The 14,298-nt window shown below is 42.7% G+C and overlaps 1 protein-coding gene across 1 annotated transcript in view; it reads left to right on the top strand.

Moving 5' to 3' along the window:
- The window catches only part of ds (dachsous cadherin-related 1), a 392,936-nt gene that overhangs the window by 75,371 nt on the left and 303,267 nt on the right, over positions 1-14,298 (top strand).

Here is a 14,298-nt window from a genome sequence, read left to right as displayed (position 1 = left end):
CCGTTTTGGGCTAACAAGGGTGGGAATAATAGGGAACTTACTTCCTGACCGAACTGCCAGACTTTTCTGCGTTGTGGGGCTTCTTAAACGGGCCATTTGCATGAGTACACGGTTCGGGGAGGGGAGGGGGGTGTGTGTGTATCATGTTGCTTTAAAATGAATAACCATGCAGGTGCGTAGATCCTTCTACAAGGATTCACCCAATTTTTTGGCGGATTTTTATTGCGCAATTTAATCCAAATTATCTGAAAATATCAACTGAGGACCCGGTTAATTGCGCTGTTGGCCGCAGAGTCGCTTTTTGATGGTTTAAGTCGAGCGGAAAATAGGTGCATCTGTCCAAATGCCTGGCTTCAACATTCAATGTTGCGGAAGTATCTCCCTTCAGAAACTTTGCTTCTTACCACGCAAAAAAAAATTCACATAAATTTACAGAAACACCCCCAAAACGTTTTTACGATAAAAAGTAAATTTCCCAATTTAATTCGACAACAACTGATGTTGCTCGGTTCCTTTCTGATTGACGCTGTTGAAATATCAGGAATATTTTGGATAGATATCGCTGGATAATATTAATATACCGGTACAGAATTTAATTGTTTTAGGCAATTTGGAACCTTGGAATAAGGTTAAGTCACTTATTCTGCCGTGCTAAGGAAAAGCGCCGTATCAACCCTCAGGCGTTGCCAAATTTTCTTCTATAAACAAGAGCACCCTTGGTAAACTTATTAATATTTTTCTTCCAATTTCTCAGATAACTTTGTTCATAATTTCTTCGGAAGTTCACTGGAAAAAAAAAAAAGTACATTGCATCTAGAGTCCAGGCTCTTAAAAACATTGACAAGAAAAATACTCTTGATTAAATCACATTTAAGCTTAAATCAGGAACCAAGCATCTTAATTTGAGCAGATTTCCTTTTGGTTTAAGCTTAACTCTGATTGAATCAAGAGTCCTTGTTCTTGTCAATGTTTTCAAGAGTCTGGATTCTAGATCCGATGTGTTTTTTTTTCCAGTGTTTCTTTTCTATTTCAGCGTTTAAGTCTCCAAAAAAAACTAGACTTGCATTGAAAGTCCTGCGTCTAGTTTGTGATTGAACGGTTTTCTCCTTACCCCGAAAGAGAGAGAACTTAAAAGATTAGTCTTACGGACATCTTACAGCAGTAAGTGCGAAATAAGTTTTGAATAACTTGACCTGAAGGTACAATCCCACTCAAGATAGCAGTAAATATACTCCTCTCTCGCGGCATACTGTGGATTACTGTCTCTTCGTCTCAAAAGACTTCAATTTTTGCGCACTTACTGCATTCTTCTTGTTCCTGAAAATTTCACGGAAAAATATTTATTCCTTTCCTCAATAATAAACATTTTATGGAAGAAATGACAACTATCGAATATTCATACGGTGTTCTTCCTTAGCACGGCAGTATTCCGGGGGACGACGATTTGTCTTGGGTTCGGAGGCGATCGGGCAACGGGCCTGGATGCCATTTTCGGGGGACCCGGGGAGTCGCGGCGTCGGCGGCGTAGGGGACGCCGGCCGGGCGACGTGGGCCGTGTTCCTCGGATTCGGGAACGGGAAGAGCCAGAGCGGGGTTTAATTAACACGTAGCCGGAGATTTATGAAGAGTCGTTTCCACTCCGCGAGGACCAATTTGTTCGAAATCCCCGGCCCCGCTTCGGCTTCGGTCACCCGGCTCCGGGTAGAGAGACGAGGGTGCCAGAGACGCCATCGTCACCTTCCAGCCGGGTTGCCAGCCGTGAGCTTTTCACTTAGGGGAAAAAAAAAAAAAAAAAAAAAAAAAAAAAAAAAAAAAACATTGGATCTAGAGTCCAGACTCTTGAAAACATTGACAAGAAAAAGGTTTTGATTCAATCAGATTTAAGCTTAAATCAAAAGGAAATCCGCTCAAATTAAGAGGCTTGGTTCTTGATTTAAGCTTAAATCTGATTGAATCAAGAGTATTCTTTCTTGTCGATGTTTTCAAGAGTCTGGACTCTAGATCCAATGTGGTTTTTTTTTCCAGTGTTCGAAATCCATCTCAAAATCTAGGAAATCCGTTTTCAGAGCAATAGACCGTATTCGATAATGGTTAGGTTAGGTCATATCACCATAAGATTCCATGGGTATCAGGATTTGGTTCCTCCGTTTAGTGAGTCAAGAATGAAACAGTCAAAAAACTCAGAAGAAAAGAGCAGTTAATTTTTTTTCTTCCACCGCAATCACACGCTGAATGTGGGAGCTGTATGTGGCTTGAATGTGGAAGTCATCGGCCCGATGCCTGAATTTTGCGCGTGACGCGCAAAATTCAGCAACGATTCTCAGCAACCATCGGACCAATTTTGGAATTTGTCAGAACTATTTGAGTAGATTTGATACACATCTGGATGAAAATAACTAGAATTTGCTATATTTCAGCCGTTGGGCGATGACTGATGACTTCCACATTCAGCTGCTAAATTCAGCGCTTGATTGCGGCATTCCTGCGATCTTTAGTACCCAACACAGTGGAGCGACGCACAAGAACTAAGGTTGGGTTTTGGTGGAAGACAAAAAAACAGGGGGCGTACGATCGACTTTCGAGAGAGGTACTTCGAATTATATTACCACTGTCTCGGGATCCGTCGGAAAGCAGGAAGGAGGTGAGGTGGGTCGAATAGGGAGCTCGATCACTCTAATTTGATCGACGGTCCAGGCTCGTATCGAGAGGAGAGCGGTCCTGAGAAGACCGAAATCTTCTGTGGCATTAGCTTGCCTTTCAATACGCACCCTCGTATTATGAACGCAGGTTTAGTTCCACCTCTTGTTGCCATGTGTGCACAGAAATAATGAAGTTACAGTAGAGTCTTTTTTATCCACGGTTTTTCTTCAGTGACCTAAGTGGTTTTTCTCGGAGTGGATGGAAGGGAAGGGCGAGGGGGGTCAATCCAATCAACTATCAGAAACACTGTATTTAAGAATGCATGGAAATGATTGCAACCAGGAAAAGTTGTAATTTCATGTCGCAAACTGCTGTAAATGACTTCTTTGTTTATCTCTTACTTTCTGATCAATTTGGTCTAATTTTAATTCAATCCCAGAGAATAAGCGCCGATTATTTACAATTTTTAATGCAGGTTATTTATTGAAGTAAGTTTAAGAGTGACTCAGCAGCATTGAAATTTCTTTAGGGAAAAATAATTGAGGCGTTGGGTGCAGAAAGAGCATTTCGTGGTCACGGTGTCAGAATCTGCGAATCTCTGAATCTCAGAATCTCCGCCGACGTTTCATCCATTATGATTAAAGCAAATTGTCTGGAACTCGTTGAAACTTTTACCGAATTTTCTTCATGATTTTCAATACTGAAAACGAAAATTCCAGAAAATTCATTAAATTAATTTCTCTCTTAAGTATATATTACCAAGGAATGCCCTTTCTGCTCCCGACGTCTCAATTTCAGTCCTAAAATCACGTAATTCCACCTACTCTTCAGAATTTTTAAACTTCTTCGGTTTCATTCAAATTCAGATAGAATCCATCCAAAATTAAGGGCATTAGATCGGATTTTCCTTTCACTACGCCTCATCGTTGCTGCGTTGTTTCTTATCGTATCTCCTCGTTTTGTGCCATTCACTGGGAAAAAAAGTCGCTTGGATCTAGATTCCAGGCTCTTGAAAACAATGACAAGAAAAAATACTCTTGATTCAATCGGATTTTTGCTTGAATCAATAGGAAATCCGCTCCGGTTAGATTAAGAGGCTTGGTTCTTGATTTAAGTAAAAATCCGATTGAATCAAGAGTATTTTTTCTTGTCATTGTTTTCAAGAGTCTGGACTCTAGATCCAAGCTACTTTTTTCCCAGTGTTTAGATCGCCCACTCGGCAACACTGCAAGGAACCTGCGCCAAAATCCTGGACCACAGGCCAGCCGCCCTTCAATCCTCATCTTTTTTGTGGAATGCCCATCCATGTGTTAAAATGATTTTCCCCCGGCTCATTCGCAATCTGCGATGCGTAATGTTTGCCGCCCGGTTTTCCTCTGAGGAAAGCACCTGACAGAGTAGGTGGATGTCGAATCCCGACAGGTTCATTTCTCATTGACCCCCGGGCTCCATATCAATTCGTTTATCCTGTGGCTCATCAGGTAATTCACGTTTGCGGTTTTTTAAACGGAGATGGATTCGTTTAGATCTGCGATCTTCCACCCTCAAGAACTCAATAACGTGTGCGCCCGCCCGCGCCAATCCGGTGATCGTATTGTTTTTTTCCAGTGGCGATAAATCGATAATTGATCTGCCTTTTAAACATTAGGAGAAAGATCGATAGTCAGGGTGTTTGTAACGAGCACCTGAATAATCGATTCTATACCATAGCTTCAAAGAGGGAAATATCGATAATCGATCGTTCACGCCTCGCCACTGTTTTTTTCGCTAAAATGATTCGCCCGGAATCTGGACCCGTCAGCTTCTCGCGGTCTTTCAGGCAGAAAAAGGTACGGGACTCCCTTGTTTGCCACCCCAACATTCGGTCAGTAGACTCATTTAGTTATTCGATTGGTTCCGTGGCTCTGATCGGCTCTTCGGATTTCAACGAGGCGATTGGCAATGAGAATTTATTGTTGGTCAGTAACAAAACAAGGGGGTATCTATTTCTTAATTCTATTTTCCTCCAATTTCTTACGTATATTGAGAAAAAAGCACGGGCTGAATAAATATACCGTCCGTTCCGGGTTCAGAGGCCGAAAGTTCCGGGCCCGCAGCTTCGACTGCTTCGGGTGCTACACCCGGAACTTTCGGCCCCTGAGTCCGAAACACGGACGATATGTCTGTGTGGTCAGTACATACGGCTTTCACAGCCGGAGTTTTTTCTCAGTAGAAACAATTTTAACGATCACCGTGAACTCAGTTTATCAAATACGTCCATGCGGGGCAATGAACTTTTCGCGTGAAAATTTCCATCGGTAAGACATTTTCTCCGGGAGTTTTACAGATGAATCTAATTTTGTTCCGGTAAACCCGGAACTATCGAGGATGTTTTTTCTAATGAATTGGAATCTTAATCTTGTGCTCACCTATAAACTTTTGGAAGGGGTCCGACTCCAGTGACCGTTCCTCAGTTTTCCTTTCCCAAACGACGGACGTAGAAAGTCCAGAGTATAAGGTTGGCACTATCGACCGGCCGGCTACCGCACTCCGCATTTCTCTTCTTATTTACATCTCTTATTTACATTTTTCATCATGTAAATACCTTTCGTTGCGCTTCCCTCCTCCCTCATGCCCCCGCTCCTCGTAGACCAGTCTACCGCCCCCTCACTTGCAACCTCGCTGCACGCAATTCCGTCCCCCCGTTCTCGAGCTCGCTTGCTGCCAGGTCCTTCTAAAACTTGATTTCGGGTATTTTTATTTTCAAAATCAGCGAACATTGTAATACGATGTCTGAAAGGTAGTAGCACTGAATATATGGGTATTGGTATTTGGAGTTAAATTATGGCTTCTGTGATATCGATTTTGTGACCCTGACGATGAAGCGTTTGCTTCGAAAAGCTTCGGTCCAAGTTTTTTAATGAAATGTAAGTTTTTTAAAGAAGATTTTACATTATTTCTAGCACTCGGCTACACTCCAAATCCCAGTTTGATTTTGTTCGTTTGTCTGTGGTATCCTAAATTTTTTGGTTTCTCATTCACGGGGATTAGACTCAGTACAGAAAAATTGGACGTATTCATGCTAAAAGGAACTATGTTCCACACAAACCTATGCACATAGTTTCTTTTTATCAGTATATATACATCAAATTCAAAATTGAGCTATTGCTACCATTGCGTTACTGTTCGTGCCAAGGGAAAACACCCTAGGAGCGCACGGACTTTGCCATTTCCCCATTTGAAATATTCACTCTGGAAAAGTGCCTTGAATATTGTTCCCTGAACTTTTTAGATGGATCAAAGTACCGATAAAATCCTTTAAAAAACGGGGCAAACAAGAACCACCTGAAATTAAAACTTGGTATATTGGCTATCCTCAGCCGGCAACTATGGAAAATCTCGTATTCTTCGCAGTCGTCTCCGATCCGTTCAGTGAACTATTCCCTCGTCCGTAGCAAAAACGCGTATCTCCATAGGGTTTTCAATGGGAGTCCACGGGGTTCCTCCTCGAAAGGGCAGTATTGTGTCAACTCCTTCGTTATGGTGTCGAATTTCCCCTCCGCCGCCGTCTGTTTTTTGACAGTAGTTCTCCCTCCTCAAATTTCCATGCATGTCTACTGCAGCGATGATCGCATTATTCTTCTGCCCGGAGAAGTGTAGGTAAGGGGTTATCGTAAATGTTCCCCCTTCGATTCGACTGCACGGGAAATAAATGCAGAGGCACATAATGCACCGGAAAAAAAGTTACAGGCTATGTGGATATACCGCCCGTTCCGGGCTCAGAGGCCGAAAGTTCCGGGTGCTGGAGGCGTAGCTTTGACTGCTCCGGCTGCTACGCCCGGAACGCAGGCGGTATGTCTATACGGCTTCCACGGTCCGAGTTTTTTTCAGTGTGAGCTCTCGAAATGAGAGTGGGTCAGTTATCGTGTTTAGACGGTTTGACCCAACTACTTTGGTGGATGACATCATACATTGTGTTTTTCGACGGTTGATACCTCCGTTGATAATGCTTCCTCGCCCAGTGCAGATTTTGGTTCAAAGTGAATGAAAAACGGTGGTGCTAGCGCGGGAGAGTCGTCTTCGACGAGAATTTTCGAGTGCATTACCCCACGAAAGATGGATGACCGTTAAAACAGCAATAAGTGGCGTGGACTGTTCGTGAAATCACCTATTTTCATTAAGGATCTAACAGCAGGCGTGTCGTTCCTGATCCAGGTGGAGGAAGGTGGTTCTTTTTTCGATAAACGCCGCGCCGTCCAATTAACGTTTTGCAGAGTCACCAGTCATTTTCCTGGTCGAGGTAAATCGATCGAAAGTTTCGGCGGCTTTGACCGTCCCGCCAGCAGCGACCACAGCGCTGTTCTTCTCGTTACCCTCGAAAACGATTCCCCGAATTTCAGGCCGATGACCCAACTTCTTCTTTTTCTACTTCTGCCCGTGGGAGGCCCTCGTAGCCCTCCATTGAGTCGCCTTCAATCCTCCATTGTACGGTGCATCTAAAGCCCCTCCCCCCTCCAAAGGTCCTGTTGTACCCTTCAACGGAAGGAGATCGCACACAGGCATTCGGACGTTGCCAGCACTGGCGGATTCCTGAAAGTTGGCAACACTGGTTTTCCTCCGGTTAAATGTTTGTAAAACAATCGATTCTTGGCGAGGCATCTTGCCTCACACAGGATCGATATTTTTAATGGATTTCAATGGAGGGGAAAACAATTTTGTGAACTTGCAAAATCGCCACTGGTCGACAGCCCCCCCCCCCCCCTTTCCACCATTGGAAAAAATATCAATTTCCAAAGTAAGTCGTGAATATTTTTTCTTGGTAATGGTAGAAACTTTTGATTAAATGACCAACGAAATTGTGAGAGAAATTCTCGAAATTTCTTATTTTAACGAAGAAAATTTGGCAATGTCCAGAAGCTCATACTGCGTTCCTCCTCAGCACTGCAATGTTGCTGTCTCTGCGTCGCCGAATTAATTAACTCCTCTCTCGCTAATTTTTGTTTTCTTGTTACCCAGAAATACCTCGGCCAGCTGTCAAGGCGATCCTTTTTTTTTTCCTGGACAATATTAATCGAGTTATGCGATGACTCTTTCCTGGAAAGAGTTCTCTCTTAGCTCACGTGTCCGGAAGCAGAAATGGGTTAGTCATTGCTGGGAGTAATTAAAAGGTTAAGTCCCATGTTTTCGGAGATGCAGTTTTTCTGTTTCGCATCTTGTGGTCTATTTCTCATTCTTAAAGATTCTCTTTTCCCTATGTAAGTATAATAAAAGGGTCTACACATTTTAAAGAATTAATAGACAGTCAGTAAAAACCGGGAAATCTGGAAAATATCAGAAAATTTTACATAATCAAGAACAAACCGGGCAAATTTCAGGAAAATCGGTCATTGATCAGGAAATACCGAGTATATCAACAGGGTTGCCACTGTCAAGGAAACGTTAAGGAATTTTAAAAAGTCAGGGAAATCTTGAAATGTCAGAAAAAATGACAAAAATGTCAGGGAAAAATCGTGAAATCACCTTTATTTACTTTCTAGAATAGGTTTCATGTTTTGAATAACAAATTTTGCCTGAAAACGATTTCAAATCATGTCTCTTTAAGCATCTAGCATATCCTCAATTGTCACGGAATGTTACCGAAATGTGACAGAGAAATCAGGGAGATGTCAAGGAATTTCACTCTTTGAATTCTGTGTCAACCCTGTATCGAGCATTTTTCGGATGCATGCGGCTTCAAAACATTTGATTCTACTCTTTGAATAAGTTGGTTTGTATCTAGGAAAAGTTAACTTTTTTGGGTGAAAAATATCTGGAAAATTCGAAATGAAATTTTAGGAAACACCCTGTTTAACGATCAATGCGATAGAGGACTCCTGAGAAAGCGCTCATTGAGAATGCGTCCAGAACTTTTCCATCGGGGCAGGTGCACGGAGCTGATTCTTCGAAAGGAAGTCGAGGGCTCTGGATGGAAGAGGGTTGACGGAGGGGGGGGGGGGGGGTGAATGAAAAAACCCGAGGAAAAAGGTTGAAAGTTCGCCGGAGGAAAAAGGTGAAACTCGGTGCCTTGGCCGGGAGTTAATGGTCGTCCCCTCTCCCCTCCGTCCTGTTCGATGAAATATTAATGAGTTCACTGGCGGCGGGTCGCAGCATCCCTTTCCATTTCCCTCCCCCGTTGCCCCTCCTCCTCCCCTCGTGCTCATTGTTTCGCCCTCAATGGACCAAGATCGCGGAGTATGTCAGGTGCTCTTGGCCTCCGCTCTTCGTGCCTATGTTGAACGCCTCTTGCTGAAAAGGCATATCTCCAGTGGAATCCTTATGCACGTGTGCCCTTTTTTCCGAGCAGGGCAGTCTTGTCGCCATTGGAGGACCTTCATAGGGAGGGTACGGCCACCGGGTTTAGGATCCAGAAAAATTGGATAGGAGGGGGTTGTTACTGGTGAGGGAGGGAAATTACAGCAATTTCTTGAAATTTAATCCTTGTTTTAAACATGGCGATTCATAAATCTGTATTTTGCGAATTACAATCGGAGTGTTAATCTGAGCGGAGAAGCCTGCGAACAATTTACTCAAATTTTTCAGTATCTGTTCATAGCTTGCTTCTAATCTCTCGTCTTCGAGGGCGCACCCAAATGCTATCAAACCCGCAGGGGTAAGCGGAGCTTTTGCGCATACGCATCAAAAAGTTATCCATGAAAATGCTTATTAAATGAGTTTTCCGACCCATCACTACCATTTTGAGTTCGGTCTTAAAATTACTAGTAGAAAATCGTCCATTTTTCTTCAGGCAGCATTAGCATTTCATCGAAATCGCCCCTATCCAAAAGCGACCCTGAATCTCGTGTTTTTCGCGTCCCTGAATCGATAGACCACCCAGCTAAGGTAAAATGCTGAATTTATCTCAAACGAAATAAAAGACATGCTTTCAGCATCGAGTTCTGCTGCAGGTATCGGTGCTCCAGTGGTGAGCCCCCCCCCCCCCGGGGGGGGGGGGGGGCAGGGGGCCCCAGCACTATGCCCTGGCGCTGGGCCGATGCGCGATGCATTCTCGTTATCTGTTCGCATTCGCACCGGGCCTAGTAACCTTTATAGGTCCCGCTCGGAGGCAAGGCGGACGAGGGGGGGGGGGGGGGGGCTAGAGAGCCCCCCTCGCTCCCCCACGGAGCCTCGCCCCGCGTTGCGGACTCATCTCTGCGTTCGGTGCCGGTAGAGCCGGTAGATAACTGTTTTACCATGCTTATTACTGTCTCTCCGCGTAAGCGTTTCTTAATATCGGCGTATAATTATGATAGTAGTTATGTGATGGTTTTATTCTACGGCTGTTGCTGAGCCTCTTAAACCGCTTCCACCGTTCATTTCAGCGCTTTCGCGTCGAATAATTGATTCACTCAGCTCGCGTTTGCGTTTGAGTTTGAGGAGCGTTTCAGTGGCGCGGCGTGAATCGCGATGTATCGATTGTTGTGCCATTTAAACCTATGGTAAAGAATCGATTATTAAGGTGCTCGCTGCGAACACCCTGTTTATCGATCTTTTTCCATTGGATTAAATGGCACAACAATCGATGTATCACACGCCACGCCATTGGAGCGTTTGCGTAGCGCGCATGCGCATGCTCCGGTCGGGAGCCGAGTCGTCGGTCTCATCGAAGCAGTGGCGAGGTGTGGATGATCGATTATCGATATTTGCTATTTGAAACTGTGATAAATAATCGATTGATAAGGTGTCCGTTGCGAACACTTTGTTTATCGATCCTTTTCCGTAGGTTCAAACGGCAGAACAATCGATATATCGCAAATGAATCGACTTACTTCCACACAGTACGTCGTTTCCGGAAGAAGGAACGCAACTCCATTCTAAGGTTGTAAAATTCAATTTTTATAAGAATATACATGTACAATTTTTGTTCAAAATTTGTCTGATTTTTACACGAGATCAGAGGACAAATCAGTGGAATTTTCACTCGGAAATGCCCAAGATCCTCATTGTAAATTGCAGCTTGCTAGGAGGAATTGGGCAAAATTGAACCATTTTTCAAAGTGCCTGATGAAGTGTCAGTTTGCCGGGATAGTTAGTAAAAAATTAATATCAATTTTTTGTCATTCTCGAAGACTAGAGCTGTTTTGCTCGGAAAAACGCCGTATGAACACGGCCAAATACAAAAATATGAAATGGCTGATGTGCTGGACACACACACGATACAAGAGGGTGGCTACTTTTCTACTTCTGCGTTAAAGTCTCCGAAAGATTTGGGTAGGTGTTAGAGCGCACTTGGAAAAACTCCTCATGAGTATTCAAATGTTGAAAATTTCCTCCGGTAAAATATTTAATTTTGAAAAAACTTTTGGATCTTTTTCCTTGGAATTTTCAGATAGTTCAAATTAAAGTGCGAATAAAATTCTCCGTGAAAGTAAAATATATGACAAAAAAAATATCTACAAGCTTTCCTGAAAATCATAGACGAATCCAGACAATTGGAACGGGTTGGGCGTAACGGGGATCCAGGAGGCTCCCCTCTAGAAAATTTTCAAAATTCTAAAGCATCTAATAGGCAAATTGAGTCAATTTTGTCATGAATAATTACCATATCTAAGCGTCCTCCCTTTATCTTTTCTCCGTTCCTTTGTTACCCTTTTCTTCATCCTTTTTTTCGGGCGGATGGGAGGGGCTCACGCCCCCTAGGCCCCTCCCCTGGATCCGCCTAGCCTAAAAATTCTTATTTTATCAAAGGAAATCGGGCAATAGCTGATGGATCTTTTACGGTGCTTTTCTTGAGCAGGGCAGAGTGGGGAAGGTGTCATGATTGGGTCGCCCTTGCGCAATTTCTCCGGCTAGAAGCATCGAAGTAAACTCGTACATCACAGTCAAAAACCCTAATGTACCCGTGGATATTTAGCGCAATCAGCGGCCGAAAAAACCCGGCCCTCTCCGGCCGGAGGATTTATGGCCTTTTCAATCAATATCACCAAAAAAAAAGAGAGAAAAACCCGAGAGACGTTAATTATTCTCGTTTATTTTAGAAGCGCCTCGGCGTGAATCGAGTGCACTTGCGCCTGTGTGAGTAGGCTCCGTCCGTGTTAGCGTCGATACTTACGCTGACTTAAATATTAGTGTGGCTGTGTAAACATATAAAGACACTTTTTAGAATAAATTTCATTTGACATTTCGAACGGTATCATATCGTTATTGGAACATTGAAATGCAAATCAGGCGGCCGGGTGGGAGAGCGAGAGAGACGGAGAGCTCGGAGAGGGGAGAGGGCGGGGGAGCGAGAGAGGAAGAGAAAAAAATTTCAGATAGAGAAAGGTCAACAGTCTTGAAATGATGGGCCTGGTTTGTCGAATGTCGCATCCGTGGACCAAGGCTTTTATCGGCATTGCAATCGCACGCCCAAATATAATCTCGCCCTCGGGGTTGCCAAATCGCGGGATTCCAGGATTCCAGGGCCTGATTAATTGGAAAAAATCGGGAAACTGGAACAAACTGAACTTGTGAATGAATCGGAAGGTCATCGTCTCCAACTCGAGCGACTGAAATCTGCTAATCTTTTCCTGTTTTTTATTCCCTCCCCAACTCACGAGGGCCTTTTTAAGGTCACCAAAATTTTAGTAAAAACCTGATAAGAACTTACTCTTCAAGAACAACTTTCAGGTCAAGGGCCGGAGTTAAGTTCTCCCTACTTTCAGGAATAATCATTTTTGGCCGATTGAAGAATATACCAATTTTCACGGGAATCTGTCCGGATTTTGCCCGCTTTTTGAGTGTACATTTTTCGGTCTTCCCACAAGAAAATATTCAAACTGGATATGCAGAAAGGATGGATTCATTGATCATCTTGGGAAAAACAAGTCACGTAAAAAATATAACGACTTAAAGAATTTTTATGACGTGGTCGGTATAAAGGTATAATAAAAATTATAAGAACTGATTTTAAGGGTTGTCAAAAAACTGATCGACTTCCGTGGAATTACTTTAAACTTACTATCTGAAAATCCTGAAGTTTTTATTTTTCCGCGATGTTTTTAGAGACGTCAGAATCTTGTTCTATTTCATTTTATTGCCGTTAATTCAATATCAGTTTTTTTTCTTTTCGCAAACGTCGGGCAAAATTTTAACATCGATGCAAATTTTACGCAAAATCAGGTATTAATTAAAATCAGACGGTAAAAATTCAAGTGGGAAATTATAATATTTCCCGTCATAAAATGAAAATAACGATAAACTGATCGGTCGAAAGGCCTGAAAAAAATCACTCGAAATCAAGTACCTCGCCGTGCTCGAACTTTGACAACGCACAACTTCCGAAATCTGAACGGGCGGAATCAGGATTCATTTAGGATTAGGTTAAGTTTTTTTTTGCATTATTTTGTAAGATACACAGCTATGCTTTGTTGATTGATTAATGTTTTGATTAAGTATAACATTTTTTATATTAATCAATTTAAATTTAGTTCTTTAAATTTAAGTACAAAAATTATAATTTTTATTTATGGTTTAAGGATTTCTGGATTTCCTCCTTCTCTTGGATTTTTAATTAAATGATTGGTAATTAACTATCTTTGGTTCAGGAATCAGGATTTCAGCGGAATCGAACTTTTCCGCATCGGTTTCGGTAACAGAGAAGTCTTCAGTGTTCAAGAACTCATGCATAAATATACATACGGATCTCCCTTGCGTCATTTTGTCTTAGTAGGATTCCATGACCGAGAAAATAATCATCATTCACGCCCAACGGTCGAACCAATGACGTTAAGTCGTGTGCCAGTCACGCTCGTCAGACCGATTTAACAAAAAATTGGAATTTTCGATGAATTTGACAACGCTGAGTCGCTCGGTCCATCTTCCACTGATGTGCCATGGCAAAGTGGGCGAGAAACTCTGCTTTTAGTGACCGAGATGCATGGTTTATCGCGCGGGTTGAAATTCGGAGCTTTACCGAGTTACCGCCGCTCTTTAAGCAATAATTCGGAGCTTTTACCGAGTTACCGCCGCTCTTTAAGCAATCACTCTCTTTGAGGAAGAGATACTCTATTGTGAGTACAGAATTCAAGATGGAGCCTGAGATGGAGATGTAGATGCTAGGGCATCTACCAAGTGAAAGAATCTCCGTCTATTCTTCCCTTTAAATTTCTGATGTCTGGAGAATTTTGATCGAGTTAACTCTTAAAGTTCCAGTTGAAATTTGTTTGAATTATATACTGGATTTTCCGGATTTTGAACCAAGCTATTCCTATATAACCATAATCATAACCCCGTAAAGATACAAGAGCGAGAGGCTTTCCTAAGACAGTGGAAGGTTATTCGTATCTAGCTTATTTCACCCTCTTTAATGTCCCAATCAGGCATGTATTCTCACCGTCAGCAAGTATCTCTTAAGGATACTTGAGACTTGCCGGATCTGACAACACTTTGGGTCATCTATAAACTCCGCTATATTACTGGTTTCAGTGAGAATTTGCCCAAAAAGGATCCGTCCCACCCAAAGGCACATTTCAGCTGATTTTTCTCTTGTATATTTTGCAAACCCTAAAATAAAGGTCAAAGTTGAGGACCGGAAATATTGCGTCGGCCATTCAAACCAAACGGTTGATTGCACGTTCCAACTCAGCAGTATTTAAACCTATATTAAATAATCGATCCTTGTCGAAGCACCTGGCCCTTCCAAGAATCGATAAATTTCCATAG

The sequence above is a fragment of the Bemisia tabaci genome, chromosome 7 (assembly GCF_918797505.1).
Source record: "Bemisia tabaci chromosome 7, PGI_BMITA_v3".
Classification (NCBI taxonomy): Eukaryota; Metazoa; Arthropoda; class Insecta; order Hemiptera; family Aleyrodidae; genus Bemisia; species Bemisia tabaci.
Note: the sequence above shows the minus strand (reverse complement) of the source record. Positions and strands in the feature narration are given on the sequence as shown.